At 35.7% G+C, this 26475-nt stretch overlaps 1 protein-coding gene across 1 annotated transcript in view; it reads right to left on the bottom strand.

The window, feature by feature from the left end:
• The window catches only part of LOC134652951 (dual oxidase maturation factor 2), a 57871-nt gene extending 34296 nt beyond the window's left edge, over window positions 1–23575 (bottom strand). Inside the window, exon 1 of the mRNA XM_063508192.1 lies at window positions 23173–23575. The gene's annotated coding sequence lies outside the window, so the exon portion shown is untranslated. The remainder of the gene's footprint in view (window positions 1–23172) is intronic.
• Between the last annotated feature and the right edge of the window lie 2900 nt (window positions 23576–26475).

Here is a 26475-nt window from a genome sequence, read left to right as displayed (position 1 = left end):
CGGTGTCGCCGCTCGTTCCTCTCCACATTTCCACATTTCTCGCGCAAACGGTAGTAAAAACTTGTGTGCCTGGTGAATGGATACGCCTCCTTTAGACAGATTTGATGTCTGGCTTCTTAATCTGAACGTTATTGTGGCGCAAAAGGCATGTTTACGTTTTTCGGTCAGCGCGGGCGAGTACTAGCATGCGAGCGTTTGCTCATAATCGGCGGCGACACGTACTCTGCTCGCATCGCCATTCTACTTGTTTTGTGGCTTCTACCCATGGACTAACCTATTAGGACTCGCAATCGCCATTTTGAGTAGCGTACCCCGGAAGAAAACATTTTTTTTGTATTAGACTTAGATGGCGTCGGTCATTCAGCGGGCTGTAGGTTGTGTAGCCCATTCCGCAAGAGGGCGCTGCCACTAGAAGAGTTGTAGACGTTGTAGTTGTTAAGGTGTAGTTCTTAGTTTTTCTTAAACGAATGGATAGATGGCGCAATAATTTTAATATTAGGTAGCTGGTCAACCAAATCTTGTCAGTAAAAAAAGGCGCGAAATTCAAATTTTCTATGGGACTACATTTTTCAAATTTGCCGCCTTTTTCTACTGTCAAGATCTGGTTGACCGAGTATACTACCGCATCATTTGCGTTTCTATGTGTGAACAGCGCATCTGTACACGTGTCATTGTGTGAGTTAGTTGTTATTATTATAATTAGGGCTGACTTTCGTTTTTTGTCACAGATAGCAATCAAATGTATATGTTTTAGATAAAAATGGTCTTCACAGCAAGATGTGTTGTCGTTAATTGTGTAAACACTAGCAGAAATAGTGACTGCAAATTTTATAGATTTCCAAAAGTAGTGTGGAAACAAGAACACGCAATAAATGGATAATTGCCGTAAGGAGAAAAAAAGTAAGTCACCTAACCTAACCTCTAAAATCATACCTTCCTTAAATACGCAAAAATTTGATTTATGTTGTAAACGTATCAAGTTTTAACGGTGAATTATTTTGTTATAGTCCCGATGGCACTCAAAACCGGACGACAGAATTTGCAGTGCTTACTTTATTGTTGGTAGAAAGGCTGATGAAAGTGATGAACAAGCCAGTCCCAGCTATGTTCCAAGAATCGAGACAAATCAAGACGGATTGACGAAAATGCGGCAATATCGAGGTTCCAACGTTATATGGAACGAAGAAACGCGAAAAAATAGAAGCTGTTAGTGCTATTAATACAACTAATACAAGTGACTTTGAATTGCTGGAAAATAGTGTTAGTGTGACTTCAAAATATTGATAGTGAATGTCAAGTGGACCTGTATACAGGTGTACAAAATCCAGGAAAGACGTTTACGTGCAACAGGTACATATTTTATGGTAAAAAAACGTGATGCCGAAGTTCAAACAGAAATATGTAGATATCAGTACCAGTGTACGAAGATTATTAAGCATTTTAAAATAACAAAACTCGAAGTCTGTAATACTGCTAAAAGTATTTCTCTGGATCTAGCCACCATAACTGACAGTAAATATTTTGCTGGATTTTAATTTATTAAAACCAACGAACAGGGGCCGATTGCATAACAAACTACAACTAATAATACAACCGGAACTCCTTATTTAATAAGTTAAATTAGAAAAGGAGTTCCGCTTGTAATATTAGTTGTAGCAAGTTGTAATTTGTTATGCAATCGGCCGCAGCTTGTAGATCTTGCAGGTGTTACTCTTAACAACTTCAACTTTTTATTAAAAACTACACAAATAAATTATATGGTGAGCGAAAAAGATAGACTTCTACTTTTCTTGATGAAAATAAAACTTGGTGTCACATTTTCAGCACTCAGTGTTTTGTTCGGTATTCATAGAACAACAGTGTCAAGAATATTCTGCCCGTATGTTGAAGAAGTAGCAGCTGTTACATCAAATTTGGTTTTTTGGCTAGAATGCTTCCGTCCGGAGTATAGTAACACTAGAGTACAGAGTTGCCTATAGTACCTACAGAGCAAGTATAGAAGTACCATCAAGTTTTGCTAATCGTGTGTATTGCTACTCACACTATAAAAAGGGTTTTACCTCAAAAGTGCTTATTGGTATTACTCCAGGGAGGCTTCATATCATTCAAGTCAAAAGAATGTGGTGGAAGAAAAAGTGTCTCCCAAATAACGAGTCAGGATTAGTAGACTACTTAAAAAATTGGGATATTGTCTTGGCTGATAAGGGATTTCCGGCAATAAAGAATGTAATTGATGAAAGTGGAAAAGAAATTGTTTTTTTAGACTGGAGGAAACCGGCCTGTTTTGAGAAAAGTCGTCGACATCTCTTCTAAATACCTAAAACTGGTATGGATGTGTTCCTCGTGATCTCTAGAATACGAATTGACCGGTTTTGGTTTATGGAGGGGGGGACGGGTCGAAAAAAGGGGGGGGGGCAAAGATGTCGGCCGACCATCATTGATATTTGTGCTATTATCTATGAAAAGGGAGCTTATTGCCGATGGCGCTTACGACACTGACATCGATAAGCAAAAAACGTAGTAGTTTAAAATTGGGGATTCTGGCACATGTTTAGTTGTTTTGATTCCCAATTTAGCAATTAAGTTTCTTTGAATACTGGAACATTCAATGTTGCTGTCTATCCAATGCGGAGGTCAATTTATGTTATGTGACGCTGATGGACTGATCAGTCATGTTGTGTTAGAAAACTTAAATCGGATTTAAAGGTCCCTTTGTAGTTTTTTATAAATAACTCTTAGACATAGACATAGAAAAGTTTTATTCAACATCACATGAAGTTGCACGCTTAAACGGTGACCTGTAGCAAAAATGATCTGATACATAAGTAATCTTCATAAAATTTTCTACATTAAATATTCTATACGCTTTTTCGCTAGGATCAATATTTAAAAAAATATTTAAGGGAAAAAGTTAATTATAATCAATTGTTAATATTTTTTGTAAACGGTGGCCTGTAGCAAAAAATGTTCTGATACATAAGTAATCTACATAAAATTTTCTACATTAAATATTCTGTACACTTTTTCGCTGGGATCAATATTTAAAAAAATATAAAAGGGAGAAACTTAATTATAATCAAACAATTAATCAATCAATTTTTTGTTAATAACTCGTAAACGGTGGCCTGTAGCAAAAAATGGTTTGAAACATAAGTAATCTACATCCAATTTTCTACATTAAATATTCTATAAAAAAATTCGGTAGGTTCAATATTTAAAAAAATATTTATGGGAGAAAGTCAATTATAATCAATTGTTAATAATTTTGTAAATAACTCGTAAACGGTGGCCTGTAGCAAAACATGTTCTGATACATAAGTAATCTACATAAAATTTTCTACATTAAATATTCTGTACACTTTTTCGCTGGGATCAATATTTAAAAAAATATTTATGGGAGAAAGTTAATTATAATCAATTGTTAATATTTTTTGTAAATAACTCGTAAACGATGGCCTGTAGCAAAAAATGTTCTGATACATAAGTAATCTACATAAAATTTTCTACATTAAATATTCTGTACACTTTTTCGCTGGGATCAATATTTAAAAAAATATTTAAGGGAGAAAGTTAATTATAATCAATTGTTAATATTTTTTGTAAATAACTCGTAAACGGTGGCCTGTAGCAAAAACTGTTCTGATACATAAGTAATCTACATAAAATTTTCTACATTAAATATTCTGTACACTTTTTCGCTGGGATCAGTATTTAAAAAAATATTTAAGTGAGAAAGTTAATTATAATCAATTGTTAATATTTTTTGTTAATAACTCGTAAACGGTGGCCTGTAGCAAAAAATGTTCCGAAACATAAGTAATCTACATCCAATTTTCTACATTAAATATTCTATAAAAAAATTCGGTAGGTTCAATGTTTAAAAAAAATATTTAAGGGAGAAAGTTAATGGGGAAGTTAGTGCACTGAGTTGTCCCTTTTGTCCCAGGCGATGCCGCTTGACACAATTGTTCCTTTGATCATACTTAATTGATGTGAAGCCTTAACCTGGATATTAACTTTTGGCTTACCCCCAAAAAGGGAGAGGAGAAAAGTGGTTCCGGCTGTACACTGCGCTCTGTTTGATATAAAGCCGCAATCCGATGATTGATTGACATAATTGTTCTCCCAGGAGGTTCGTGGGGTATTTGTCTTTGGTACGGTCGTATAGAGAGCGGCTGGGTGACCTCCAGAAAATTCCGACTTTTGGTCTACCGCTTCCGGTCAGAAAAATGTTTGACGGCCCGGCCAAACGGTCGGACCTAGGTGGGGGGGGTGCTCGACCAAATGTCATAGAGGTACCCTGGCAGTTTTTGACGCCGCCATTTTTTTGTCAAAATGGCAGACTTTTATTTTTTATTTTTTCAAGTTTGTCCTAGCGCGCTGAAATTTTGGTCACGGAAACTTGGGGTCCCCTAGATTATTTGTAAAATGTTTTAATTGCGGAAAAACTGGGCACTTTTATTTTGTATGGTAACTTTTAAACGGTGCGTGATAGGTGGGGGGTGCTCGACCAAATGTCATAGAGGGCCTCGAGGGAAATAAAACTGCATTGAAAAAAATTCAAAATGGCCGACTTTTTTTTTAATTTTTTCAAGTTGGTCCGAGCGCTCCGAGATTTGGCATGGCAGGAGATAGAGGCCTCTAGATTCCTATAAATTTTTTTTTTTTTTTATAAAACCCAAGATGACGGAAAAAATGGTAATTTTTATTTTGTATGGCAGCTTTTAAACGGTGCGAGATGGGTGGGGGGTGCTCGACCAAATGTCATAGAGGGCCTCGAGAAAAATGGAACTGCATTTAAAAATTTTCAAAATGGCCTTTTTTTTTTAAGTTAGTCCGAGCGCGCTGAGATTTGGATGCGACAAGCCTGGGGGCCCAAGAATACTATGTGAAAAATTTATTTGGAAAAGTCCAACATGGCGGCGGACACGGGCAAAAGTCAAATTTCCAAGTAGGTTAAGCGAGCCCGTAGGGCGAGCTTCAGGCTGGGAGGCCGAAGGCCGACCTCGCGGAGGGCCGTTAGGCCTGGAGCTTCACCCCGAGTGTCCAAGCGTGGCCTACCCCCAGTAATTTTAGGCGAGGCCGAAGGCCAAGCTGCGGGAATGACGAACCAAGCAAAATCCTATACAAAAACTGTGTTAAGCGAGCCCGAAGGGCGAGCTTCAGGCTGGGAGGCCGAAGGCCGACCCCGGCGGAGGGCCAAAGGCCCGGAGCCTTCACACCGACTCCCAAGCGTACAACCCCCAGTAATTTAAAGCGAGGCCGAAAACCGAGCTGCGTGAATGCAGCGCTTCCAAGCGTTCTACCAAGTCAACTGTCTTGATAAGCGAGCGTTGGCGAAGCGTCGAGGTTCGCGAAGGCCGAAGGCCGAGCTCCGCGTAGGGCCGAAGACCCGAAGCGTTACACGAGAGGGGGAAGTTGGAGCTTAAACACGACCCAATAGTAAAAGTGGCTTAGACAAGCGAAACGGCGGGCCGAAGGCCGTAGGCCTCCTGCCATGCCAAATCTCGGTGCGCTCGGAGCAACTTGAAATTTAAAAAAAAAAAAGTCGGCCAGTTTGATTTTTTTTCAATGCAGTTTTATTTCCCTCGAGGCCCTCTATGTTATTTGGTCGAGCACCCCCCACCTATCATCCATCGTTTAAAAGTTACCATACAAAATAAAAGTGCCCAGTTTTTCCGCAAATAAACATTTTACAAAAAAAAAATTTTTCATAGGAATCTAGGGGACCCCGACTTTTCGTGACCAAAATTTCGGCGCGCTAGGACAAACTTGAAAAAATAAAAAAATAAAGTCGGCCATTTTGAAAAAAAAAATGGCGGCGTCAAAATCTGCCAGGGTAAAATATGACATTTGGTCGAGCACCTCCCACCTAAATCCGACCGTTTGGCCGGGCCGTCAAACATTTTTCTGACCGGAAGCGGTAGACCAAAAGTCGGAATTTTATGGAGGTGACCCAGCCGCTCTCTATACGACCGTACCAAAGACAAATACCCCACGAACCTGCTTCTGGGAGAACAATTATGTCAATCAATCATCGGATTGCGGTTTTATATCAAACAGAGCGCAGTGTACAGCCGGAACCACTTTTCTCCTCTCCCTTTTTGGGGGGAAGCCAAAAGTTAATATCCAGGTTAAGACTTCAGATCAATTAAGTATGATCCAAGGAACAATTGTGTCAAGCGGCATCGCCTGGGACAAAAGGGACAACTCAGTGCACTAACTTCCCCATTAACTTTCTCCCTTAAATATTTTTTTAAATATTGAACCTACCGAATTTTTTATACAATATTTAATGTAGAAAATTGGATGTAGATTACTTATGTTTCAAAACATTTTTTACTACAGGCCACCGTTTACGAGTTATTAACAAAAAATATTAACAATTGATTATAATTAACTTTCTCCCTTTTATATTTTTTTAAATATTGATCCCAGCGAAAAAGTGTACAGAATATTTAATGTAGAAAATTTTATGTAGATTACTTATGTATCAGAACATTTTTCGCTACAGGCCACCGTTTACGAGTTATTTACAAAAAATATTAACAATTGATTATAATTAACTTTCTCCCTTAAATATTTTTTTAAATATTGATCCTAGCGAAAAAGCGTATAGAATATTTAATGTAGAAAATTTTATGAAGATTACTTATGTATCAGAACATTTTTGCTACAGGCCACCGTTTAAGAGTTAATTATAAAAAACTACAAAGGGACCTTTAAATCCAATTTAAGTTTTCTAACACAACATGACTTCATCAGTTCATCAGCGTCACATAACATAAATTTACCTCCGCATTGGATAGACAGCAACATTGAATGTTCCAGTATTCAAAGAAACTTAATTGCTAAATTGGGAATCAAAACAACTAAACATGTGCCAGAATCCCCAATTTTAAACTACTACGTTTTTTGCTTATCGATGTCAGTGTCGTAAGCGCCATCGGCAATAATGTCCCTTTTCATAGATAATAGCACATTTGTTCACATCTTGAGTCCTATGCGACCGATCGGTTCGTGTGAGGTGTCGTTTGAAAGAGTATTAAATGTGCTATTATTGTTTCATAATAACTGTAGTCAATTACAAAATATTTTAAAATATTTGAGTTTTTACCGTGCATGGATGGCATAAGTAATGAAATGATTAACTATGCGTCTAACTCAATAAATTACAACTATACCGCAATTATTTTATTACAAAATATACGAGACATTTCATTAGCTTACCAAAAACATAATAGACCCCGAGCCAGGCGCAAATTTCGTCAGTCATCGCCTCCCGGGTGAAAACTCGTATACTGGTTAACGGCCATATATGATGAGCCCTCGTGGACGTCAGCTGCCGCTACGTTATGACTTGGTTATATAATATCATACACCATTAAAACTTATAGACCGCGAGCCACGAACAGGTTTCCATGACCAATTAACGGCTACGTATGATGAATCCTCGTGGACGTCAGCTGCCGCTCCGTTGGTGGGTTGAGGAATGGCAGCCACCGAAACATGTAAAAAAAATTGCGGTAAAGTTATAATTTATTGAGTTAGACGCATGTTTTGTCAGTACTTATGCCATCCATGCACGGTAAAAAATCATATATTTTACAATATTTTGTAAACGACTACAGTTATGACTACGGTTATTATGAAACAATAATACCACGTTTAATACTCTTTCAAACGACATCTCACACGAACCGATCGGTCCCATAGGAGAGCGTTCAAGTATTACGTAACGCAATTTTTGGACATTTTTGACCCCCCCTCCCCCCCATGTAACGCGCCGTAACGTTTTTCTGTAACCCCCCTAAAGGCCACAATTATGTTGCGTAAAGTACCGTAAAGTGGCGAAAAGTTCTGAAGGGTTAAAAAACAATGTTACGTAACGCGTAGTTTAAACCCCCCCTCCCGCCTTTGTAACGCATCGTAACGTTTTACAAGAACCCCCCCACCCCCAAATTCGTTACGTAATACTTGAACGCTCCCTAGGACTCAAGATGTGAACATATCAATGCTGGTCGGCCGCCCACTATCCCCCCTTTTTTTCGACACGTCCCCCCCTCCATAAACTAAAACCGGTCAATTCGTATTCTACAGACCACGAGGAACACATCCATACCAGTTTTAGGTATTTAGAAGAGATGTCGATGAAAATCGTGAAGGAGACGACTTTTGTTTAATTTACCTATAGACTATTATTATGCCACCTTTTCTCCAGAATAAAGGTGAATTTACAAGGGAAGTGACCGATGCAACTTATAAAATAGCTCGAGTCAGAATTCATGTCGAAAGAATAATGCAGCACTTAATAATTTATCAGATACTACATAAAATTCCTGTAAATGTATTTTATCATAAACTGAAATAAATGTCATATACTCAGAAAAAAACAGAGACCACCGACCGAGATCGAGAGGTAACAGGCACCTGCCGCGATAGCAGAGGACGCTGGTTCGATTCCAGCCTGGGGCACTAGAGGCTAGGGTCACTTTTTCTGAGTATATGACATTTATTTCAGTTTATAATTTATATAGTAGTGTGACTACTCAAAATAATAACAAATTAAAATATTTTCTAAAAATAATTTAATTTGTTCTAGTATGTTATTTTATCATATTGATGATATATTACATGTTTAACCCTTTAACCGCCAGAGTCTGATATATAAGACATTACATATCCAGCTCATCTCGCCACAGTCTGATGAATAAGATAAAGATCTGATTTGGTTTTTACAGCACATTTATAACTCCCGTAACTATGCCAACCTTACTCTGCGTGGTACAATTACTGTCGGTGGTGACACGAGCACGCTCGATCAAAAATTGCTGACGGTTAAAAGGTTAATTGTTGGGTACTAGTAAACCTGCAACCACCTATATTTTCAAACAAATAAAACAACAGTTATTTTTACAATATTTACATTATTTAAAAAGCTATTAAAACATTGCATTTTTATTTAAATTTGTTTTTATTTCACACATAAAACCTGTAAATATTATGTGACTTTTCATGCCTGAAGGACCCTTATGCACATGGAGCATAAGGAACCACAGGCATTGACCACCACATATTTATAACATGGGCCCGTGGACCTATGAAAATGTGTCAGTCAGGTTAGGGTTTAATATGTCCAAGCACTGGACTGATCAACATTTTTATAAGTCTAATGTACAGTCAAGTCAAGTACAATGGATTAAGGTTAAGAAATGCATACATATTTATGAACTCTACTGTACATACCATTAGTCATATTCCTTTATTTCAGTCACATGCATAAACTTACAGCTAAGGATGCCAAAACGCTTATGTGGTAGGGACAATACATACATCAGAATCAAACATAGTCTAAAGCTAAAGATTATTAAAACAAAACAAAAACAATCAAATAAGGTCAGGTTAATATTTAGGTATGCTAGGATTCTAAGATATAAAAATGTTGAGTTCCTTACTTACAGGCCTTCCAGCTAGGTATGCGTATTGCAAATTTTCACAAAGCGTGATACTGCAATATTCAGCTTTACTATACATATAAAAAAAACAGTAATAAACATTTTGAGTTAACAACATTTAAACATATTATTTTACTTAATACTACTACTACATACTACTATTTGAAAAGTTAATTACCTAACATTGTATTGATTATATTTTTTCTGTAAAACTACGCTTTGGCTGGTTTTTCTCACTCAAAGTTTGGTTTGTTCTTGTAGAATACAAGAGCCGTAGATAATGAGCGAAGTAAAATTATTCACTTATTAAAATTGCTGCTTTAATAAAGTCTTTGTCTCTGTCTACTCTTACTATACAACTACCTTTTGGTGAATATATAAAGAGATCATACATAGTCATACCAGTGACATACATTTGCACTTGGATTTGGGTATAAGTTAATATGGTTTGCTTCTTTTTAATTCTGGTTGATCATTCACAAACTGCGAATATTGCACATTATGACATTACATTTTTGTTTATCAAAATCTGCAATAGGTGGTTTTTACAACATACAGGACATTTAACTTCTACTAACACTGACACATTCATCGCATATAACAACACCATCTACACTAGTGCACAACCAAGGCTGATCTTTGCTAACAATCACTCCGACACAAGAAATTCTTAGTCTCCTCGCCGAGTACCACTCTTCAGACATTGATTGTTCTATTGTGTCACTACAGAATTTAAAAATGTCTTTATCTGCCAACGCAACATTTGCTTCATAAAAGTTTTTCTAATGTTTTTTCTATGACTAAAAAAAATTTTTCTATGACTTTTTAGTCTAGCTTCACTTTTGTACACATCAAACTCTTTTCTAAAAATACTAAAGTTTTCAAGACATGTAACACATTCTTCTTTTTGAATATTAATATCAGTCTGTTCTACTAAATTTTCCGACAACCTTGCTAACGGAAATTTCAATATCTTCTGTACAATTTATTTCAGCAACTTCCAGTACACGTTTCAAGGCACAATCTTCCTTTAAATCTGTGACATCGAACTGAAAAGGTTCACACTTGTGTTTCTTTGATGTAGGATACATTTCGTGGAAGTATCTCCCTTTGGAATACTTTTCGTTCGTAAATTGTCGAACACTTGGCTTGCCCCATTTTTGTTCCTGGCTGGTTTAGGTGGAACTCTCTTCATGATTGATGTAGTAAATTAGTGCTGCAATGCTGCTTGAATTTGCCACTTTTGTTATAAACAATCGCATGTTACTCTAGTAACATGACGATTGATATTACGAATTAAGGCTGTCTTATACGCTGTCGCCGTCACAGAGGCTTGACGAACCACTCGGGCTTTGATTATGTAGCTCCTGTCGCCTTGCCAGATGTCTTGCACCTCCAGTACGTGCCGGTAACGACCAAATTTCATGGGTTATGGCACGAAAAACCCTGTTCCCGTCAGAAGCACGTTCATTTTAACTGAAAACCACAATGCTAATGTAATTGTCAATACAGCCGTCGTCCAAATATGTCGAATAATTATACTGTAATATCATTAGATTTCATTGAAATTATTACGATGTTTACTTACTTCACGTTTGAAAGTTTTCTGACAGAATATCTCAAAGTTGCGCTCGCTAGGACAGAGAGTCATACTATCTTTGTCTTACACTAGTACTATCACCCAAAAGAAAAGGATGAGTATAGTTTTTTTTGTTCCTATTTACTGATCTATACCTATATTCGATTTTTCAAAGATATCTTTGATACGTCAAATACGTAAAGGCGTATCCAGATTAGTCAATTTTTCACCAATCTGGAAGGGAAGGGAATCGAATCAGGAGGTGCGGACGCAAACGGCAATTTGGCTCACTGATTCGATTGCCCGATCAAATCAGGAGGTGCGGACACAAAAATGCCAATTTTCGAAGCTAGTATCTATGGAATGCTAGGATCTGTACGTACTTTTTACAATCTGATCAAATTCTCGTGTCGAATCAGGCCGTGCGGACGCAAATACCAATTTGATTCCCCGATCACATCAGCAGGTGCGGACACAAAAATGACAAATTTCATAGTAGAATGCAAATTGGTGATTTAATTTCTGTACGTGTGGACGCTAGGCAAGATAAGATTGGCCAAATATTTTCCTGAACAAATCGACTGATTTGATCAGTCCCGTCTGGATACCCACTAATTGGCCAATCTCATTTAGCATCCACACGTAGGTACACAAATTAAATCACCAATTTGCATTCCATAGATAATTACTGTGAAAATTGGCATTTTTGTGTCCGCACCTGCTTATTTGATCGGGGAATCAAATTGGTATTTGCGTCCGCTCGGCCTGATTCGATCGGAGAATTTTATCAGACTGGCGAAAAATTGACTAGTCTGGATACGCCTTTATGCATTACTTACCTTTTTAGGGTTCCGTACCCAAAGGGTAAAAACGGGACCCTATTACTAAGACTCCGCTGTCCGTCCGTCCGTCTGTCACCAGGCTGTATCTCACGAACCGTGATAGCTAGACAGTTGAAATTTTCACAGATGATGTATTTCTGTTGCCGCTATAACAACAAATACTAAAAACAGAATAAAATAAAGATTTAAGTGGGGCTCCCATACAACAAACGTGATTTTTGACCGAAGTTAAGCAACGTCGGGCGGGGTCAGTACTTGGATGGGTGACCGTTTTTTGCTTGTTTTGCTCTATTTTTAGGGTTCCGTAGCCAAATGGCAAAAAACGGAACCCTTATAGATTCGTCATGTCTGTCTGTCTGTCCGTCTGTCTGTCCGTCCGTATGTCACAGCCACTTTTCTCCGAAACTATAAGAACTATACTGTTGAAACTTGGTAAGTAGATGTATTCTGTGAACCGCATTAAGATTTTCACACAAAAATAGAAAAATAACAATTAATTTTTGGGGTTCCCCATACTTCGAACTGAAACTCAAAAATTTTTTTTTCATCAAACCCATACGTATGGGGTATCTATGGATAGGTCTTCAAAAATGATATTGAGGTTCCTAATATCATTTTTTTCTAAACTGAATAGTTTGCGCGAGAGACACTTCCAAAGTGGTAAAATGTGTGTCCCCCCCCCCCCCCTAACTTCTAAAATAAGAGAATGATAAAACTAAAAAAAATATATGATGTACATTACCATGTAAACTTCCACCGAAAATTGGTTTGAACGAGATCTAGCAAGTAGTTTTTTTTTTAATACGTCATAAATCGCCTAAATACGGAACCCTTCATGGGCGAGTCCGACTCGCACTTGGCCGCGTTGATGGTGCGGAACCCTCCGTGCGCGAGTCCAACTCGCACTTGTTACATATGTTGAGTATAATATTTGAGGTTGTCATGGTACCCAGTGTAAATAAATATGTCAATAAAAAAATAGAACTTTATCAAATATATTACAAATAGGTAAAAATACTTTTCTCCAATATGCTCGGAAATGTTCACCTTATTGTAGCAAAAATAGTACGGGAAGATCTTCGTTATTGTCAAACTCTAATTTAAAAAAATCAAACTATCGCTGTCCTTTTCTAGCGGACGGGAAGTAAAAAAACACTACAGTAATAACTTATTACTGTAGTGTTTTTTACTTTTTAAAAATAAAAAACGTAAACAGCCAATTATTATAGCCGCGAGCCGCGTCTACACGACCCGATCAGCTATCATTTCAAGCTATAGGATAGAGTGAGATAGTAAGCCTTTCATGTCTCGTTCTTACAAGACCGTTGTGCTCGTGTCTGATCGTGCGAATACTGCTTAATAAAATCAAAGATTATTTTTATATATTTTTTAAGGATCTAAATCCGTGTTAATATTAAAGTTTTTATAGTTTGTCAAAGGACTATCTCATTTCAAACATAGACAGAGAGAATCATACTATCTTTGTCTTACTCTAGTACTAGCACCCAAAAGAATAGGATGGGTATAGTTTTCCTGGTTCTTACTAACTGACAAATTGGTTTGACCAACTATATTGCACAATTATATTGAATGAACGAATATTGAATGGTACTGAATGGCCGAATAAGTTTGTGCCTTTAACTTTTAAAAATTAATTAGAGGGGAATTGTTTTTGACATTCTTGATGTGAAGGTTCGATTTGAGTGATGCTTGATGCTTAAATAATTATTATTTGAGCTTATTTCCTCGCATGTTTGGAGAAAAGCACTATATATGCCTCGGCAGGAATAGCAATTCGTGGATTCGTCTTCTTTGTCGGACTCCGCTTCGCGTCGTCCGACAAAATCGAAACTCATCCACGAATTGCTCTTTCCCGGCCTCTGCAATAATGTACTATAAATGTAATGTATCGTGTTACCGCGCGTCGGTAACATTAATATTATGTGACAGAAAAATGTATTACGAGTTATTAAAATTAGTAAGACATCGCTAATGCTATTATATTTATATTTTATATGAATGAATATATTTATATTTTTTTAATATCAAACATCCAAAAAAAATGCGTCAAATGAAACGAATTCAGTACGGGGTATGGTCGAAGCGCCATCTCACGAAATATATTATCAACATTGAGGCAAGACGAGAGCATGACGATAGTTGTCATTCCAACCCGTCACATGGCATTGATACAGAATCACACTTATTGCAACATTTGACACTACTAGAGACATCTGCTATACTTTTGGGAACTAAATATAAAGTCACGCTACTCAAAATGGCGATTGCGGGTCCTATAGGTTAGTCCATGCTTCTACCTATACTACTTCTATTGGCTTTTCACTTTGCCGTATTGGCACAAATATTTGTAAAGCATCTTTACTATCGTAGAAAAACAAAAGATGCGCACAGCTATAATTACTTAGATATAATAAACTATTTAGAAAATGCGAAAGTGTGATAGGTATCTTATTATTGTGTTTAATTTTAAGGATCTCGAGATGACACACACGAGATAAGCATTGCTAGCACTCACTTGATTAGCCTTTGGATTTTGTTTTAAATGACAAAATGCGATGATTTTCAACATGGATAGCGGAATATATTCATCATATTTACATTATAGTCGGATTTACGTAAGAATAATTGATTGATGACAGTTATGAATTGACCCTTATTTATGTGAAGTTAAGGCTATCAGGCGGTCTAGCATGAGTTGCGTTCTCGCGCGTGACTCCATACATCTTGCGCGACTTCAAGTATGGACAGGCGTGTCTCACTCCGCGATTTCGTCGCTTTGCTACAGGTAGCTAAAAGTACATCCGTTCGGCCCCAATTTTGGGGAAAGCCATAAGCCGCGCGTGGCGCTGTCGCCACCTAGCGGCCATATCTGTGCTGATCGTAACAGACGCGTTTTGTTAGAGAGTGAGTCTTCTGTACTTAGTACTATTATTTATTCTGTGGTATGGAGTCGCGCAAGATGTATGGAGTCGCGCGCGAAAACGCAACTCATGCTAGACCGCCAGGTAAACGGTAGACCTTAGCTTATACAAAAGGGTAAATTCATACTCATCTGTCGAAATTCAATTCTTATAATACTTCGACTATAAACAACTTCCGGTTCTTTGTGTAATTATTTAGATACGAAAGTAAGAATATTTATTAAAAAAAATTCTTGATTTGAAAACACTCAACTTCATCCCTATTCAGTAAAATAGCCCTATTTTGCCCCATTGGACACTGTCATGTACAGGATACAGGCCTATAACCAGGGACCGGAACCGGTTACCTTAACCGGGGTTTTTCATAGGGTTATTTTAGAAGTGGTTATAAAAACCCCTACCATAACGGTAACCGTCTGATAAGGTAACACTTTGATTCGGTAACCGTATCAGATCGAGTTAACCCCTGTTACCGGTAACCGAAATAAAAACCCAGTCGATTCTGTTACCTCATAATAAGGTTTTGAACCAGTTCAAACGATTGTAATCTTTACGCAGACTTAAATTCAACTCATTATTGAATAACCGTGGTTGGCATGGGCGGTCTATGAAGCCTCCAGCACAAACAAGTTTTTTTGCCGGTAACTTCGCTTATTGTCAATTCAAACAATATTGCACTTTGAGTCCTTAAGCTAAAGTTGAAAACATAAGTGAGCGATTACAGTATTATTTTGGAGCGACAGCCGCAGGCAGCGTGGTTATTCCTTTGTTTATCTTTATACCTGTGTGTTCCTATTGTTGTGTTTCGGAGCAATTCTAGTTTAGAAATGTTTAGAAAAGGGGTTGCAAGTAAACAACATCCTATCCTAGTAATATCTGCTATTATTTACATAGTTATATTTTATGCTACTTAGATTATTATTTTTATTTTCGGGTTCACACTTGGTATGTACCTACAGATTAAAGACTGATTTAAAGAAAAATTTTTACCTAACTAGTAATTTTACTGGTACATAGTTAGGTATAATTTATCTTTAGATTCCAGAGAATAGAGATAGAGTGATTAAAAAAAATCACTTTGTGATAAAGATACATGCGCTAGTGGATTGTGGTAGATATTTTACCATTGTTAACAAATGACATATGTACTAGTTATTACGAGCTTATTTTATAATAAGCAATTAAAGTCTATTCTTTATCCGGTAGACTAAAATGACATTTCACAGTATGAAATGAAATGACACATGATGTTCATTCATACTATGAAATGTCATTTTAGTCTACCGAATAAAAAAATAGACTTTAGTTTAAAATGTTTTCATATGCGGTGAGTTTGTATGAGCTAAAAGCCGTAATTTACCTTGTACCGCTTAATGCAGCGATCAGAAAATATATATCTATAGCAGTGATAAATAAACTTATTTTAATACTTCAAATCTTTCATTAATACCAGAATTCATTATATTTATTGGGTATCTATAACATTGCTAGGTGAAATAGTTTTGTTTAAATTAAATAGATACATACATACTTAGTAAGCAGTGTTGGTCATTCAAGAATAAAATCATTATTTAAATAAGAATTCCTAAGAATAAAATCATGTTGATTTTATTCCCGTCAAAATTATTTAAATAAATTTGATCGGAAATAATTAGTATGTGAAAAAATTGAATAAGAATAATTCTTAATCAAATAAATGTAATCCCATCAAAAACATTACATGTAAAAAGGTGCAAGTCTCGCAACGCTTTTACTACAAAAAAGTTTTGAGATGTAATGTGAAACCAAGTCGGTTATTTTAATCAGTGCCAGGGGGTGTTAAAACCGTATCAATAAGATATCTTTAATTTGTAATACGTATAATGACTTGGCCATCGAACGGCTGCATAATGGCAAAAGGATCATCGTCACCTATTAAAATAATTCTAATTGAACATAACGCTAGCGCTAATTGCAGTTTGAGCATTACACATATTTACGAGTACGGTACGAGTAAAGCATTATGTGCGATTGCCAAGTCATTATATGTATTACAAATTAAAGATATCTTATTGATACGGTTTTAATACCCCCTGGCACTGATTGAAATAACCGACTTGGTTTCACATTACATCTCAAAACTTTTTTGTAGTAAAAGCGTTGCGAGACTTGCACCTTTTTACATGTAATGTTTTTTTAAGGGATCTCATATCTTTTTGTAGGCAGTCCTTCTTTTCGGGTACTCATACCCATACTATGTATACACATATCATAACTAAATATATCTTCATTTATGAACTGCAACAGTAAATTTGTAATATCATATATTTATATGGGATTACAAACTTACTTATGCAGTTCTTAGATCTTTAAAACGTGAGTGATATTGCAATATTTTTAGGTGTACCCTTTATGTGGCCATTAAACCCTAACTCTGTACCAAATTTCAGCTCTCTGAGTTTATGGGAAGTACTAGTTCTATTCTGATGATCATGAGTGAATGAGTGTCATAAATGCGAAACTTTGCTTTCGCTTAACTTCGGAACTAAATGACCTACAGACTTGAAATTGGATTTTAAGTATGTGATTATAACTTACTGGATGACGAAAATTTCTGCGTTCTGGTCTTATCCAGAGGTTCTCAAATAGGGGCCTGAAAATGCGGCGAAATGGTTCCAGTAAAGGATGGTACGGCAGTGTTTGCTTCGCGCTCGACTTGGCGGGGGCACTGCCGTGCCCCAAGATCATGATTTTATATTCTAAATAATATTCCTAGATTAAACATGCAGTCTGGGTGCCGTATAGGCGTTACGTATAGATAGAAGTAAATTAGACAAGAAACTACGATGTTTCTTGTCTAATTTATACCTGATTTTATGCAATAAAATCTTACAAATTTAATTTACTGCCGCATAGTCTTGGTATTGGACGATACCCGTATTTCTTTTAATGTGATCTAAATTATCAGGTACAATTCAGCTGCTATGAATAAAAAAAACCGGCCATGTGCGAGTCTGACTAGCACCATTACGCAAAAACCAACAAAAAAATAACGTTTGTTGTATGGGAGCCCCACTTAGATATTTATTATATGCTGTTTTTAGTATTTGTTGTAATAGCAACAATAGAAATTCATTATTTGTGAAAATTTCAACTGCCTAGCTATCATGGTTCATGAGATACAGCCTGGTGACAGACAGATGGACAGCGGAGTCTTAGTAATAGGGTCCCGTTTATACCCTTTGGGTACGGAACCCTAAGAAAGATGTTTTTAAAGGTAGGATAAGGAATGGCTCGATATGGTGTATTCCTATTTCTCCCCGCCGGGCACAGATGGGAATAGGCGCTTCATTTAAATCATTCCCATATGTCCCCGCCTCATGTATCGCGGCGGTCACGTTGGGCAGGAACAAATGGGGAAAATACTCATGTTTATTTTCTGTTTTCGAATTATGTTTAGTATGTGGTTTCAGTGTCCGAGTTACTACCAAGACTTATGGTGTTTTTAAAAGTTCTTCTGATATTTAAAATTTGCATTTATTATTTAGACGGAAATTAACAGATATTAATATCGTTTGACACAACGCTTGCCGCACGTGTTTAGCAAATGCTGACAAAGAATTCACCACGCCACGACTTAATCCTATTGTTATTGCCAATGAGTAATAAATGACGGTCTCAAGTGGAAACACGCCTGCAACTTTCTGCAAATCTAGTGATAAGCGTAGGACTCTTTTCTTACCTGCAGTAATTTACTATCTCATTCACTTTCCGTAGGTGTGAAAGAGATAGCACACGTATGACCTCAAGGCTGATAGGAATCATAAACAAAATACATACATACTTAATACGCAAAGAAATATACATTGAACCATCATAATTATAATTTCGCAGTTTACTTTATATGTAGCTTCATTATAAAATTATCATCACCGTTTCGAAGACTTCAAAAAATGTACCTATCTATCACAATAAAATCTTTTACGCTAAAAAAAAAATTCAAATCAATCCGACCATTGAAAAGAGGGGTGAAATTGAAGTGGATTATGTATTGTATATTTAAACACGTATCATCGTTGTTTCTTATTTATTAATAAAGAATACATGTTTTTGGTGCAAATCTAAATAGAAAAAGTCACACTCTTTTAATATGTCAATGTTTTAAATGTATAAAATCAATATAACTAAACGGAGAAGGTTTTAATACCGAACATTCATTTTACTATCTATCTATAGTTAACATTCTAATTGAATAAAACGTTATTTAGAATAATCCTACACCTGGAATAAATATTCCGTTTTTTATTTTTCATTTAATAAAATAAAAGTGACATGATTTATTAACTTTTATTTTATTCTAAAATAACGAGTGTAAGAATTATTCTTATTCAAATCGATTGGAATAAGAATAAAATGTATGTTCTTATTCTTCTTCTTATTCAAGTTATTTTTAGTCCAACTCTGAGACTTGAGACTTAGTATGCTTTTTACATTCCAACAAAACTTTCTTCTCCAATTCACGGGATTTTTTTAAACCCGAAAGAGTAAAAGGAATTAAGTAGTAATGTATGTAGTATAAAAATGCAAGCTATATCAATATAAGCCAGAAACCCAGAACGCCTGAATTAAAACTTGGGAACATTTAACTATATACCTAAAGGAAAATACGTCAGGTCTTCTAAATGTTTAATAGAGTAAAAAAAAATGTTTAACAATAAAATTAAATAAATAAATGCTTATGACAAAAATTAATGAACAATGGTTAGGTTATGTTTAATAAACAAAATTAATAAAATTAAAAAAATAAACAAAATAAATAAAATAAATAAAATAAATAAAATAAATAAAATAAATAAAATAAATAAAATAAATAAAATAAATAAAATAAATAAAATAAATAAAATAAATAAAATAAATAAAATAAATAAAATAAATAAAATAAATAAAATAAATAAAATAAATAAAATAAATAAAATAAATAAAATAAATAAAATAAATAAAATAAATAAAATAAATAAAATAAATAAAATAAATAAAATAAATAAAATAAATAAAATAAATAAAATAAATAAAATAAATAAAATAAATAAAATAAATAAAATAAATAAAATAAATAAAATAAATAAAATAAATAAAATAAATAAAATAAATAAAATAAATAAAATAAATAAAATAAATAAAATAAATAAAATAAATAAAATAAATAAAATAAATAAAATAAATAAAATAAATAAAATAAATAAAATAAATAAAATAAATAAAATAAATAAAATAAATAAAATAAATAAAATAAATAAAATAAATAAAATAAATAAAATAAATAAAGTAAATAAAGTAAATAAAGTAAATAAAGTAAATAAAGTAAATAAAGTAAATAAAGTAAATAAAGTAAATAAAGTAAATAAAGTAAATAAAGTAAATAAAGTAAATAAAGTAAATAAAGTAAATAAAGTAAATAAAGTAAATAAAGTAAATAAAGTAAATAAAGTAAATAAAGTAAATAAAGTAAATAAAGTAAATAAAGTAAATAAAGTAAATAAAGTAAATAAAGTAAATAAAGTAAATAAAGTAAATAAAGTAAATAAAGTAAATAAAGTAAATAAAGTAAATAAAGTAAATAAAGTAAATAAAGTAAATAAAGTAAATAAAGTAAATAAAGTAAATAAAGTAAATAAAGTAAATAAAGTAAATAAAGTAAATAAAGTAAATAAAGTAAATAAAGTAAATAAAGTAAATAAAATAAATAAAATAAATAAAGTAAATAAACTAAAATTAATACAATAAATACAATATATACAATAAATACAATAAATAAAATTAATAAAATTAACAAAATTAATAACAAATAAAATAAATGAAATAAGTAAAATAAACAAAATAAAAAAATAAACAAAATAAGTAAAATAAACAAAAACATTAAAATAAGCAAAATTAAGAAAATTGTCAAAAATAACAAAATAAACTATTATAAAATATGTAGTTAATTTATTATTAACTATTTTTCTTAGTATTTGACTGACGGCACATCACTAAATACGAATGTAGCAAACCAATAAGCAACCGATAATAAAGGTTACCATAACTGAATAAAAACCGGTTAAAAACCCCTAACAAAAACCCTAACGCGATGGGGTTTTGAGATTAACTCGGTTAACGGTTAAGGTTACCGTTTCAATAAGCTTACCGTTACAATCAGGTAACAGTATGATAGAGTTACCGAATGATAAGGTAACCGAATTGATTGGGTTACCGAATGGATAGGATTAAGCGTAAAGAGGGGTTTTCCGGTCCTTGCCTATAACCGCGAAAATCGAAGTTCGCAAATTGCGGGCATTTTTCTCTGTCGCTCTAATTACGCCTTCATTGGAGTAAAAGAGAAAGATCCCCGCAATTTGCGAATTTCGGTTTTCGCGGTAACCCCTCAGTTTTTTTTTTGTAGACGGTTGTATTCCGTGTATTCGATAAATGCCATGTTCGCAGTGCCATAGTTAACAACATGGCCAATAACAAGCTGTTACCAATAAGACTATGTGGCCAATAAGACTGGCATTTTAATCGTTTAACTAAGGCCAATATAATATAAAATGTTGACTATTGCTGGTCATAAATCGCAGAACAGTAAAACTACATTACACCGTTTTTGAAGTGAAAACTTCTTTAGCGGCGCTGTGCACTTTTTGAGGTGGGGAAAAAATGTTAAACTCGAGACAGCGTAAGACGATCAGTGTGACCGTAAGATTTAGATGGCCACTCATTTAGATGGCATTTAAATCAATAAAGAAAAACTCAATGACATTACATGAAAAACTGTTACATGTAATGTCATTGAGTTTTTCTTTATTGATTTAAATGCCATCTAGTGAGTGTCGCTCTAACTGGTATTAATATAACTCGAGTAGTAACAGTGATGTGCTTAGGGGTTTCAAGTAATTAACGCTAACGCTACATGGCGTTAACCTCAATTATACATAGTGCATTTTGCACTTGTCATTGAGTTTTCACTTCTGCCGGCACTCCCTGAGTGCAACCCGTTGTTTTTTTTCAAGAAGACAGTAAAGCAACCTTAATTGGCTAGATCGGTTACTATTTGATAATAATAACACAATAATAACGTTTATTTACTGTAAAATGTTATCTGACCCTTTTAGTTACATAATAAAATAACTAATAAGAATCTTTTAAAATTACGAATTAGTAATTATATAGGCAGGTTATGTACTCATACACTACAATGTATCTACTCGTACGCTCATAATATAGCAACGTAAGATACACCTAGGTAGAGTTTATGATTATAGACATACTGAATTACCTAACATAATATTAATTAAGCACGGAAATATAACTAATATTGCAAATGATTCACACGTATTGACTCATCTGTTTGGAGAAAATAAGTAAATGTCCAGGTTAAAATTATGAATTCCGGGATTTTATTTCAGAGTGATCATTATGACCCTTGCTCGTATCATCATATTGTCATCATGTCCAACTGCTGCACGGTTCCCCAAGTGCGAGGGAGTGGTCTATATTAAAAATAAAACAATTGCTCTTTTTTTGTCGACAGCGATCACTTGGACGTGGTGATCGTAAGGTCGCCGGTACATCCTGTTTGTATTGAACGGGTGTTGATAGATTGACGGGCCGTGTTTTCCCTGCACTAGATACACTCAATTGTTAGATTACCAGTTTTTAGGGTTCCGTACCCAAAGGGTAAAAACGGGACCCTATTACTAAGATTCCGCTGTCCGTCCGTCCGTCTGTCACCAGGCTGTATCTCACGAACCGTGATAGCTAGACACTTGAAATTTTCACAGATGATGTATTTCTGTTGCCGCTATAACAACAAATACTAAAAACAGAATAAAATAAAGATTTAAGTGGGGCTCCCATACAACAAACGTGATTTTTGACCGAAGTTAAGCAACGTCGGGCGGGGTCAGTACTTGGATGGGTGACCGTTTTTTTGCTTGTTTTGCTCTATTTTTTGTTGATGGTGCGGAAGCCTCCGTGCGCGAGTCCGACTCGCACTTGGCCGGTTTTTTATACACAACGGCGACCGGCCTTAGGTATTACGATTACATAGACAAAGTGTATTTGTAAGTTTCAAAATAACATTGTTTTTTTATCGCTTTCTGTCGAGATGGCTAAGACGAATTCAATTGATTATGCACGCCTATTACTCGCGAACATGTTTAAAATCTATGTATCGATACTTATCTTATGCAATTTACCTACTTGTAGGTTGTACACGGGTATTAATAGGTAAAGTTTATGTGTCAGCTAATAATTATTATTCATAATAAAATAAGTCTATAACATCTCTGTATTTAACTGATAGCAATTAATTTTAATTGATAGTGATGAGTACCCACCTGGCGTATAATAAAAATTAATAAAAGTATCTCCTACGGATATGGCACAAGGAGTTTTGGCACAAAACATCACAATATACGCTATCTGTATACAAGTGTTGTGTCACTGCATATCGGAACACTGGAGTTCACGTCACAGTCACTCCGGGGGTGTGCACGGGCACATTTCGGTCTACCCGCGTGTCGCGTATCACAAGGCTCGGATTCGGGTCAGAAAATGAGAACAGTCGGTCGTGTTGTGTCGGTAAAGGCTCGGGCCAGACTGAGAGGTTTATTATTATATCGCGGGAAGGAGCGCGGTTGTATTCAAGGTTCCGGCGGCCGCGGAGGCTCACGTACCGAGAAGGCTTATCTCGCCGCGGCTTTGTCGTTCACGAGTCGCCCGTTCGCGTTCATCTCTTCTCATTACGTGTGCACCTAGGAAATCACGTTATGACTGTTTTATCGTGATAGCTACTCTTCATACGGTTTGAAAGTTAAACTCTCTTTGCAGATGGTACAAATATGGGGCATGAGGTACAGTACAGATGTGATATAATACTGGGAAATGCTGTACTTGAGTAGCTTAGATAAGTATTGTTTGTAGATATTTTACTTGAGATTAATAAGAATATAGAATTGAGTAGATTTTCTGTTGTCTAAAGGCACGAGGCAGACACACATTCATCGATTCATTTCATTTACTTAGTTTGCGTAAAAGATGACAGCTTGAGTAGGTAGACGAAGTTTACCGTGCCTCGAATTTTGACACCTTAGGTAAATTTTTCGAACATTTGTTTAAAACTGCGATAAAAGACAAGAGGGCCATACAATGTGTTGTTAACTTAATTACCTAGGGTTTAATCAGACAGGACACGGAAAGGGAAGACGACAAAAGATTGGCTTTTGAAAATTATTGATTGCTATAAAATCTAATGTGTGATTCTCGCAGTAGACCAGTGGTTCGTAACCTTTTCAGTCCGGTCACCCCTATGACTAATTAGGGAACCTGATTTTACCCCTCCTCCCAATGGTAATAAAAAATAAAACGTGTACGTTTGTAGTATTGTTAAATTAGGTTAGCTTATTACCCCCGTAAAATACCAGTTTTACCCCCACGGGAGTAATTACCCCCAGTTTAGGAACCACTGCAGTAGACCCTCGCGCGTGTAGTGTGCGCGTGATGGTTGCCACGTGCGTAGCTGCGTCTGGGCATGCTACGAATTCGGATTGCGCGGTGATATCGCATTGTCGGGGTGCCTACAGCTTGCCTGCCACGTTGGCTAGTTTGACACTGTACTACTTGTTTAGAAGAGGTCAGGATACCGTCATCGAAATGAAAAAATGTGAAAATCAGCAAGTCGGTTTTTTTTAATTTCAGTGATGGATAGTAATTGGTTTAATAAAGTTTTGACAGTTAATCTAAGTCCCTAGCCCAGCTTCATAAAATCAAACAAGTCATATAAATATAAGTAAATATCTGGGAGACCGAGCTTTGCTCGGAAAACATATAAAATCTCAAAAATTAGAGTTTTCCCAGAGATAAGACCTAGCTAGATCGATTTTTCGCCCCCGAAAACCCCCATATAGAAAATTTCATCGAAATCGTTAGAACCGTTTCCGAGATCCCATATATATATGTCGGAGCCGGTAGGTCTATGAAGGCATCAGGGGACCAGGCATCGGCTCCATGGTGGGCGGAAACAGTGGGCATATCTCGCACACAAGTCCAATACAATGTTAATGCAATAAACTCACTGACACTAGTAATTAGTGTAACTACGTATAGGTGCCGAATGTCACTAAATCACAATGACAATAAATTAAGTTCCAAATCACAAAGAAATCACACCAAGTTAATCAAAGCTTACACCACAAAGTTATCAAGAAACGGAAACGAATCCGTGGGTCAAGTGGTACAAGTAGGTACTTAAAGCGCACACGAAATCGCACGGCGCGGTCACGGGCTTACGGGACAGCACGCGTCCCAACTCAACCATGGCCCAAATCTTAATGCCCGCTCGGCATTTCATAGCTAAGCTCAGAACAAAGAACTAATATCAAATTTCATTCAAATACCAGACCCACGGCTACGTTCGGCAGTGTTTACAATAACCGCCCCGCTTCAAGGAACAACGACGTACTCTGTGACAATCACGCCTAATGCTGTTAATGTAAACAATTGACCAGGAATGCGGGCCACCTTCGCGGGCCCCAGCCACTATAAGCTTACAGGTGCTACGCGCCGACACGGCGATCCTGACTGTCACACGTCCCAGTGTGCCCAAAAACATATTCTCAGATTCTCAAAAGTAGTAAAATTACAATCAGTCAATCTGCTCGGCTATCCTGCCATCAGATCACAACAATGACAAAAAGTTAAGTTCCCAAAATCCATGACGCATCTTATAATCAAGTCGTCAACAGTAACAAATATTCTCTAAAGACACAGATCAGAAACAGCCCAAAATCGAATTCCTCAAATTCGACACAAACCCATTGTCTCACCATCACACATGTGATATCAAAGGCCACATGCCAAAATAGACCACAAAGGCCATAAAGCAACCGTAACCCTCCTGCTTGTCACCATACCGCCCAGTCTCCGTACCAGCTACACTGGGTTTGGAATATGACCTACGGCTAGCGACCAAGTCAGTAGATCACGTCACAAAACACAATGCCAGCCACGTGGCATACAAACAACCATGTGTATCATCAAAATCTCGGCATCCAAGTGTATCAACCACACCTCGCCGACAGGGCTGATCCTGACTGTTCTCTACTTTCATCAACAGATGAACATTAATCAAATTCCATGGGAACGTAACAGTCTGACATCGAAGAATCCATTAGTGCACTTACTTTTTAAAATTTATTGCAATCAATAGCTAACAAGAGATATCAATCTCTATCGAGCAAGTCAATTATCTTAAAAAGACTTTAAAACTTCAAGTCCGACTTAGTTTGATTTCTTTCATGATTTTAATGTAAGTAAATGTAGTGAAAATCATTAAGTGCACATAAACTTCATTCCTCAAAATACAATATCAATCCACAGCGAAGGTTAAAAATAGTATCCACAGTATGCTCATCCATCGAAAAATCTTCATTGACAGATTTGATCACGTCCTGGTGATTATCACCTAACGCATGTCAGTTTGCTTCAATTTATCAATAAACAATTCAGAGGGGTTATATTTTACAAAAATAACCCTAATCATTGTACGGTTAAAACACCTGTGATAACTTAAGTCATGAACAACATCATGACATATTCTCCATTAAGTAATTGATATCTTAAACAGTAAGCATGTTCTTTAC

The sequence above is a fragment of the Cydia amplana genome, chromosome 12 (assembly GCF_948474715.1).
Source record: "Cydia amplana chromosome 12, ilCydAmpl1.1, whole genome shotgun sequence".
NCBI lineage: Eukaryota > Metazoa > Arthropoda > Insecta > Lepidoptera > Tortricidae > Cydia > Cydia amplana.
The sequence above is the reverse complement of the archived record's forward strand: the minus strand, read 5'-3'. Positions and strand labels throughout refer to the sequence as shown.